Genomic DNA, 10,083 nt, shown 5'->3' on the forward strand with positions numbered 1-10,083 from the left:
TTCTCAGGTAAGATTGTAAAGACATCTGGAAGTAGTCGTTCACCGGAATCAACTGCTCACATATATTAAGAAAATATGGCTTCATAAACGTGATGAAAATGAAACTTCTAAACGTTAGTATTTAAAAGAAATCAGAGTGTTTCCTACGTAACCTACTCACGGGATAACAGCATATGACAAGTGCAGTCCCAGAATTACTGTCTAACATGGTGAATGAAACCGTTCTCTGGTACAATAATGAAAATAAATGTCAAATAGTGGAAAATAAGATTGCTACATTACAGGTCATTAGGTAGAGATCACTTGTCAATTGGGCTTTAAAGATAATGTCATGCGTGAACTTTATTTTCAGGTATACGACCACTAACATCTCTCAAATTAGCAGATATCAGGACATGTATTTACCACTTTAAGGCTGATAATAGTCAGTTTACAGATAACTAAGTCATGTACGATGAAAACACTGAAGAAACCATGTCAGTCAAGCACCTATGTTTTGGGGTACAAATATTCTATATTGCTTCCTTTAGTGTGATAATCAAAGACTGAAAACATAGAATATGAGCTGAAAAACAAAACAATGCCCACGGAACTAATACTGACATACAGTGAAACTATGATTAATGGACGATCTTTGATCGACGCTACAGTGACCTTAAGTATTCACCTATTCACAGAGGCTAAATGAAGGTTATAAAGTGGTGTGAAGAATATATATTATGATTTATGGTAGATGGTTGTGGTTAAGCGTTGGATTTAGGGTTTTCATAACGAACTGACACCAGTTAAAGTGCTAAAACGCTATTTAAACAACTAGGTGAGTGAATTTCGCGCCAAAATCCGAGACCGGTTATCATATATCTGACTTGTTCGCCCATGAATTATAGTCTCGCCTGATATACTACTATCGTAATTCAAAGGGAAGATCCCATATGCAGGGTAGCCACTGTTCTGGAGCCCTTTTGTCATGCTCAAAGGCGCAAGGAAACCTATCAGACAACACCTACACACTCAACAAATTAGTCACTCCTCACGATCCCAATTAAAATATCCACTTGACAATGTAACAGTTAATATGCTAACAATGGTACGTACTTACAACGTTATACCACAATTACTGCTAATGACTTCCCGACCACTAACATATCACACTAAACTTGAGTGTGTTCTGCCTTTAAAATAAGTGAACATAATGCACGTCATTAGTATATCCGAACAAGAAACTTTGATGAAATTACGGGAAACGTAAAAATGTATTGTTCTTTTTATGGAAGATTGTGAGTTCATTGCGAAATCATACCTATTTTGAACGGATCGGAAGATAATGTACATTTTCTACATCTGAAGAAAAGTTCTTTCACTTCGAAATATGACCTATAAGTAGTTTGCATGCACATAAAAATGTATAAAATTTAGTTTGTCATTATTGTCAATTATGGTGCTCTTTTATAGAAAACAGACAGACTTCTATCAGTAAGACGACTAACCTTTATGACCTAAGTAACGCACATACTCTTAATAAACGCCAACTACAGTATCCAATACTGTCAAACCCCAAGGATTGTATATAGAATTAGGGAAATATTTGTTTCTCAGAATTATCGTCTGGGTGGCAGGATAGATTTTTAGACTAATAATGCTCTAAATAAAGAGATAAAAGACATAAATATCAGTGAATAATAGTAGATATATCTGAATTGTAACACCTTTAGTAATTCCCCTCATTGCCTATTTAATTGAAGTAAACATGTAGCCTTATTTTAAAAGACTCTAGGAGGTTTTGTTACTATCCGCCTTGGTGGAGAGTTCCACAGTTTAATGAGTCTAACTAAGAAATATTTTACATCGAAATTCATGAAAGTTTATTTGTGCTCAGCGTGAAATTGGTTTCCTCATAAGTGTAGTTAAGTATAGGAATTTACTTACCACTTTTTTATGGGAAGATGATTATGGGTAGTGAAGTGTATCTGGACGCATTAGTAATCACTTCAAGGCTGATAGTCGTCAGCTTACAAATAACTATGTCATGTCGGATGAAAACACCGAAGAAACCATGTCAGTCAAGCACTAGTAATGCACTAGTAACAAATTCGGTGCTTCTAGCTGAGCTGGATGCTGTTTGTTTTTCAGACCGAGTACCCCTATTGCTGTCTTTTTGGGCTCCTTTCAATGTATTGACGAATTCAATAAAATGTTAAGGAATAAACTAAGAGCTTTTCTCTAAATAAGGTCTTTATCAGGTAGTGAAAAATATTCCCAGTCAGACTGCCCAATGTTTTGTTAGCTGCGGTGAGTCAGTTAGAAGAGACGTACATAGGTTCACATAAAGTGCTGTTAATGTCCGCTTCTGTGGTAGGAAATACGATGATCATATCGCTCGAGAAAGTATGAGATGGGTAGAGTATCATATTTATTCACTATTATCATTCTGTATTTGCACGCATTGAGTCTTCTTGAAGCAGCTAAATATCACCAAACCTAGATTTTTGATCTTCAGGTCATTTGAACATAATGACAGCTAGGAATTTAGAATACAGATCAAAGTGTCAATAAGTGGGAAGAATAAGAGTATTTTTTGGGATTGAGCCTCTAGAGCCCACTGATCATTGAAAACCTAAAAAGATTGAGAGAAGCTAAATCTTACAATAATCCAGAAGCAACTTCATTAGATAACTACTAATGTCCACTAATTTTATTTTTAATTAACAAGTTCTATATGAAGCCGATCGAAGGACTTGGAGAAATTTAGGAGGCGTTTGGTCCAGCTCTTCCAGGTAGTACAAAATGATTATTCTGACAGATTATGTTGTAAATCGGATAGCATAGATTTACTGAGTGGACAGTTTCAGAGGCATTTATTGATCATTTTTTCCATGCCCGCTGCTGACATAGTGGAAATCGGTCTGCAATCTGGAGCTTCCGGCCTACTCTTTCTCCTTATGTGAGTGTGACTATAACTATTTCCCAGTCGAAGAGTCATCTATCCTTTACTTACCAGTACTAAAAAGGCCAAAGAACTGTGATAAGTCGTTTGATTCGTTCAGGTTCATATCCCGATAGTAGATACAGGTTTCAGATGGGCAATAACATTCACTGAGGTCATCGTATCAGTGGAGTTGCAATGTCTTTAGTAAATTCGTCAACCATTTATTGACTAAATGTGGACGACTGTCTTCCCTAGAGTAGCAGAACTCTTATCATATCACCTCAAAGTTATTCTGCTGCTCACACTCGCAGTGGGTTTATTTGGAGATTTGGAATGTTAAGTAGGAAAAGGAGTTAGAAACAAAGGTTATAAGTGATTAGTAAGTAGAATAAAGCATTTATATGGGACCATGAAATAGCCGTAATATAGAACGAGTCAAATCTATAGGCGGAATGTTGCCTGTCTTATTCATTTACACATCGTTGGGGCTAAAAGGGTGGAGTCATGGCGTCTCTTACAGCCGACTACGAAAGAACTTATGTTCACGATATCTTGGAGGGATTACAGCCAAAAATTATTCATCGTGCAAGAAATTCGAGATTTTATCTGAGAGTTATATGTTTGGTCAATATTTTCTCCAGGGTTATTTGGTCGATCTCTGCCATGACTTTCAGGAACGACTTTTTTGATGGGAAAAGCTGAGTGACTTATTAGGTCGTAATCCTTGTTGAAGGCACCTCTTGTACTTGATATCTGAGAGTAATAGTCCCATCGACCGATCTTGAAGTGGATCTTTGACGAGTACTGTAGTCTTTTTACGTACTATAACTCGTCTGAGCTATTCCAAACTCATTTTAGTAGGTGAACAAATGATATCGGACCAACATTTCGTGCTTTTATCACAGGAAGCAAAGATGCTAATCGATAGGTGATAATCTTTATGACTATCATAAATTCAGATTTATTCATCATCAGTGGCTTGAATTGTAGTTTCGCTAACCACTTTGCATATTATTGTCATAGCGATGAGGCTTAGATTTGACATGCCTACATAAAGCCCGTAAATGATGGTCGTCTTGGGGTTGTAAATACATTTAATTATGATTTTAAACTGGAACTGGGTCGTATCACATACGCTGGTTTTTATTTGTCATTTTGTTAACCAAAGTTGACACATCAGAATTATGTCGGAAGTCATACGTTCGCTCGTTTATAATTGAAACCGCTGTATTCTCTAGGTCTTGTAAGATTATCTATTAATTCACCTTGATTGCCTCTAAGGATGGTGACCTCCTATTCACTAAATGAAATACTCACATATGAACAACAACCAAGATCTAAATACTGACTGATTCTCAAGCTTTCTCTGGTCAACGCTTAATCTGAAGAAAAGTAAGTTCTTGTTGTCTTAGGTTTTTTAAAACGTCTTTGACGTTCATGCTCTTGAGTAGATTCTCAGTGGTCAGTAGTTGTCAACATTCTTCATTTGACGTCTCGTAGTCTATTGAAGATTATTTTCTTGATCATATATAGCATCGGTAGACTTCGAGTTGTCCATTTCCGGATGAAAATTCACTCTTCTAGGTGTTTCGTTATCCTTCTTTTTGAATGTGGCTTTAAATTTCAGTACTGCAAAAACTGATCTCTCAATGAGACAAGTTATGTTTGTGAAGTGAGTTATATGAAGTTTTAAATAAGGATATTATGTGATCGTTAGTTGGGTTTCCCTCTAACTTGAGAATTGCAACGTTGATCTTCACTGATAGTGAGGTAAACAACAGGCCTTTATGCGAATTTCAGGAGTCCAGTTTTGCTACACTTAAAGCATTTACCATGGTGAAATACTCATATGTTCCTATAGTATTGTTTTCTAAAAGATAAATATTTAATAAGCATTTTTATACTGCTCTTCAGTTTTTCATTAAGCTGTTGTCGATGCTTTCACGAAAACGAGGATCATGCTTGGTTTAAAGATGTCAATCATATTCAACCCTTGACAAAGCTTTTGTCTGTTACAACTCCATGACAAAACACCTCAAAGATAATCAAAATAGGAAACCGGAATGAAAACGTTCGAGGAAATAATTGTAAGGTAGTCGGTGTGTCGAGAAGTATATAATCGAAGCTGGCTAGTTGAGTAGCATGGCATAACTAATTGTGGCCAAGTTCAGACGTGTTATCGAGCTCCTACAGTTGAAGTGTCCCCAGTAAAGCCAATGAGGTTAACACCAATGTCGAAGACTCACGGAACCATTTATTTTGGAGGTTTATTTAACGCTACAGCACACTCTCCCTCGTGGAGTAGTGATGACCCCAAGATGTGGCCAGTCAGAAGTTCAGACCCAACAGGCTTACCACTAACAAATACTGTTCCATTAGCTTGCTGTATCCTGTGGAGTATAGTTGTTATTTACTACTCTAAGGAGCTAATCGGTACATAATGGTAATAAAAATGCACAATGAAAGGTTCGATTCATCATGTTCGTCTTCGGCCTTCAGTCTTTTCCAGTGGTCCCGGAAAAGAAAGGGATGGAAAAGTAAATGCATGTCGAACTTCACTCGTACTTCTCTCAGCAACCAAAGCCTGCGAAAGGGGACTCGGTGTACATGCGTATACATGCCATACGACAGTGAAAAATATTACACAGTGAAAAGTTTTATTGGTTACTCTTAGAAAAAAGAAACTACACATATATATAAGGGTATGAAAAATTGATCCACCTTTCAAAAATATACATGTGTGAACATAAGCGTTTCGGAAACCTTATGGTTCTTACAGAGTGTGACATTTTAGGCCAGTTATTTAATACCGGCAAGGTTTCATCGTGATCGTTAGCTTTAGGGACCGGATTTTGATTCTGAGGATTGACCCATCCGATTATTTTGTGTCAAGGTCAACATAAGAGTAGTTGCTTTCTAAGTTGGCGGATTTTAGCCGGTCAATGACAATATGGTCATAAGTTTCGTTCTTGTCACTCGTGTGGTGCGTAGGTTCTTGATAAAGAACTTCATGGGGTCCTTAATATGTAGCTTTGAAGGGTCAGTGTAATTGGTCGCGACGTACGAAAACATATGTACTAAGTCATAAAGCGGATTGTAATGAAAAGTCAGTTGATTGTGGGCAGGTGGAAGCGAGGTCAACCGAACGCTTCGAGTTTGCATGCCTGACCGTCTTGAAGTTTTGATCTGCATTCATTGAAGTAGATAAGGGTGGGCCTAGGAATTATCCTTTTAGTTGAAGCATCGTGCTGCGAAGGAATTCAGCTGTAGAGCGCCCGTTATCAGCTTTCACTAGATTGCGAACGCCGAGTAACACGAGCAGAAGAGCGTCAGTCCATTGTGATGCATTTTCAGCTGAAAGCTAAGCCTTCAACCACCTGCGAAATCGTTTCACAAAATCGTTGGCTTGTGGGTGGCAGGAAGTTGTTTGGATTTGTGTGGTTCGTAATAGCGTAGCAAAACAACGGAAAAGCCTAGGTTCAAACTGGCGCCCACGGTCCGAAGTAACAGTCGAAGTGCTGACGACGTTTGTAGCACAACGTTCAACAAAGGCATGGGTCTCTGTTTCAACTGCTTTCGGTCATCGGGTGAAACTGTCCACATACTTTAAGAGATAAGAGCACCCATTTGAGTTTTGTATGAGTTCTACCGAATGGTGATGAACAAAGTTGAAATGAGAGTCAGGAGATGCGGAAGAGCCAAGGGGACATTTTTTATGTCTGATGAACGTTGATTTCCGACAGCTTCAACAGGAGTATATGCACCCCCTCACTTCTTCATTCATACAAGGCCAGTGAGAACGTTCTGCTGTGAGCTTAGTGGTCGTTCGAACACATGGACGAGAAAGCTTGTGCGATGTATTGAAGACATTAGATCGAAAATGTTTCGGTGCGGGGAAGACTTGAAGTCTCCCTACTTGTTCTCATCTGTTTGATCAGTAGCTTCAAGGTTATCGAAGACAACTCGTGATGAAACTCGGAGTCTTCTTTCTGAAGCTGAGTGATTTTGAGAAAGTTGGTGTCTTGGAAACTGTTCAAAGAAGGTGTATGAGACCAGTCGTCTGCAACCACACTGTTTGCCCTAGAAATGTGTGGTATATCTGTGGTTTGTAGCGTGATGTAGAACAGTTGTTAGCACTCTCGCTGAAGATACTTGTTTGAAGACGAGCCTAGAGAAAAGCTGTTAGTCTCATGGTCGGTAAACAGAATGAATTCTGTGAAGCTGACCTCGTAATACTTTCATGAGATACGCGCGATTTCACTTTGAACGTCCGTCAAATTTTTTCAGTCTGTTGATCGTGCGTAAGTGTTTGTGTTTTTTTTATTTTGGGTTAAGGAGAATGATCCCCATCTTATTTTTGAGAGGTTGAATACTCAAGACGTCAATAATATGTTTTAAGAAATAGAAGTAGTTGACTCAAAGTTTATATGTTTGAATGTTTAACGTGACAGCGTGTTTCAGTGGTCATTGAAAAACAAACTCCATATACTACAGATCGGATCCTCTATTCAACCATGAAATCAGACAGTTATCAACATACGTATACACTGTGTCGAGAATTCCTAATACCTTGTTGTTGAATCTCTGAAAAGTTCGCGCACCATTTTTCAAATCGTAGAGTCCAAACAGAATGGTAATGTCCGTCTTAGGAATGTCATCCGCAGCCATATAGTCATGTTGTACGCTTTAAGAAAGTTAATTTTCATAGAGACAGTCGTGCGTTTTAAGGTAGCTAGCAGGTAGTGGATGTGTGCCAATGAGTAATGATCACGCGTGCCTTTCGTTTTAAACCTTCTATAATCGCCAGTGAGACGTTGTCCTCTCCAGGTGCAACATGTAAAGGGGGCGCTTACTGACCGTTTGACAGTCAGTGTAATGTTGCTGGTTACACACGATAGTTTAACGATGTTTGTATAGATTAGGATACTTATCTGGTACCGTTTGAAGTGTGGCCTCATCATGTGTTTAATTCGAACTTAGCCCAATCTATAACCAGAAAATGAGACTCCATTAGCAGATTATTCAGCATTTCCGTCCACCAAGCTACATTTGCTTGGGTCGACAAACAATTAACTGTGTTGTGACAAGTGTATACCAATGATTTTTGTTGATATGTCTGCAGTGGATGGGTTCGGGTAAACCGAAGTTAATGTAAATGTATATGTTATCGCAAATAGCGACGGGTTAACCGTTTGTTGATTGTTCACTGAAGATTGCATCTCGTAGACGATTGTTAGCATCCGCAGGTAGGACTCCGCCTTCTGTTCCAGTGCTCATGACAGCAAAACTTTTTTATCACTTCAGTGATGCATAGCAAGAGGCAATATCCACTAATTACAGTTGTCATCAACATATACGGGCAAGGGGATCTCTCGAAAGGTTCGTTGTGGCGGAAAGTTTGGAGTTGGGGAAACTTGAGGATTTCCTGGAATTTTCTGGAAGGCTTACTACAGGTGTTGCGGTACCAACGCTCGTTAGATTTATCCGTTTCTCGTGATCCAGGAACATATGTGATGTGCCCACTTCAGAGTTTTGGGACTGTATGTGATCACGATGAATGGTAAGAAAACAATTGACAGTATCACGGAATTCTGTAACTTCGTTATATGCTGATAGAAGCTTCATTCTGACGGAAAAGAACTTAATGTTCTAGAGACCTCCAGAATGTTTTTGGTAAATGGATCTAGTTCGTCCAGAGTTATCTTGACATGGATTGGGAACAGTCTGTAAGACTTTGAGGAGGCTTAGATAAGATGAGTGGTCTGAAGAAGCCTACATCAAAAGTTTACTGACTTATGATTTCCATCATACCTGGCAACATTTCTATAGTTGAGCCGTGTGGCAGTTTTACTTTGTGGAATGGTTACTCTAAGTCTTATTGATCTGTTGGGTCTCCAAGTTCAAAGACGAGCCTTTTCAAAGTGTCATGAGTTTCAGAAATATCGCCAGTAAGCGTACCAGGTATTGAACTTGCTTGTTGTTGGCTTCATCACTGAGAGGAACTGCGCACGTCGGTATGTTACGCCATGTGGAAGTCAGCTCCTGTGTCGCGGAACTAGGCTTCAATACTAATGGTCCTGAATAGTATGAGATAGGAGATGAGGGATCTAAAAGTCATAATCGGTAAAAGTTGAAGTGCGTTCCAACATCATAGGAATAAAATGTATACACATGAGATAAATGACCAAGTCTAAAAATAATCTTATCTTTTGATTGAGATCATCAATTAATCAATGTTAGACCAACATTGAAAACCTAGAAGCACTGGACAACAGTTTAGTCCTGGTATGGGATTTCTCAGAGGTGTGCATTGACGAGCCCTCACGTGATGAGTACCGCTGAGGAATTCCGTGCCAGGAAAAAACGGCCCTCCAATACTTCCAAGTCCTCATTGGTGGTCTAACATTGATTCATGATCTCAATCAAAAACTCAATAATCTCCACAACCCTTAATAACGATAATCTTATCTTTAGCTATCTGCTGAACTGATCAGTACAATTTTATTCCTTCGACATATAGACAGTGACTCAGCCTTCGCCTTGTTACTAAATCCAGAGGAAACTTGTTTGATAATGTGATTTCATTTACAAACAGTAGCTGTATTTTGTTTAAACAGGTAAATTCACTCGTTGTCATAAGCGACCTGTTCAGAGGGTGTTCGTAAAACTTGTCACCAGAGCAAAAATGTTCAGGAATACATTTCAAAGTGGATTTCTTTCAATACTTTATAGTGTTGGCAGTAAACCTCTTCAGATATGGGACAAAAGCGTAGTTTCAAAATTTTTAACTCATGAAGGAATACTAGGTAATGAATGGACACATAAAAAGAATAACAGACAATGATATACAATCACTTGTGTTAGAGCTGATGGGAACTAACGTTAGGTGCCTTGCTTTTCGAATTTGTTCACTGATTTTAGTACCACATTCATCACTTGTCCGGCTGAACCCAAGCGAAGCCTAGGCATAAAGCTACCATTCCTTGTGATGATTATTAAGAATCTAAAGAAGTATTTTACTTTTGAAGTCTTGGTTTGTAAAGCGTGTGTTTTATATTGACTCACGTCTTCAGATTTTAGATGATAAGAAGATTAGACGGAGATTTCGAGCTAGCAATTATCAGAGTACTACTCGTGTAAAACCTTTTATTTGTACC

Source organism: Schistosoma mansoni, chromosome W, assembly GCF_000237925.1.
Source record: "Schistosoma mansoni strain Puerto Rico chromosome W, complete genome".
Lineage (NCBI taxonomy): Eukaryota > Metazoa > Platyhelminthes > Trematoda > Strigeidida > Schistosomatidae > Schistosoma > Schistosoma mansoni.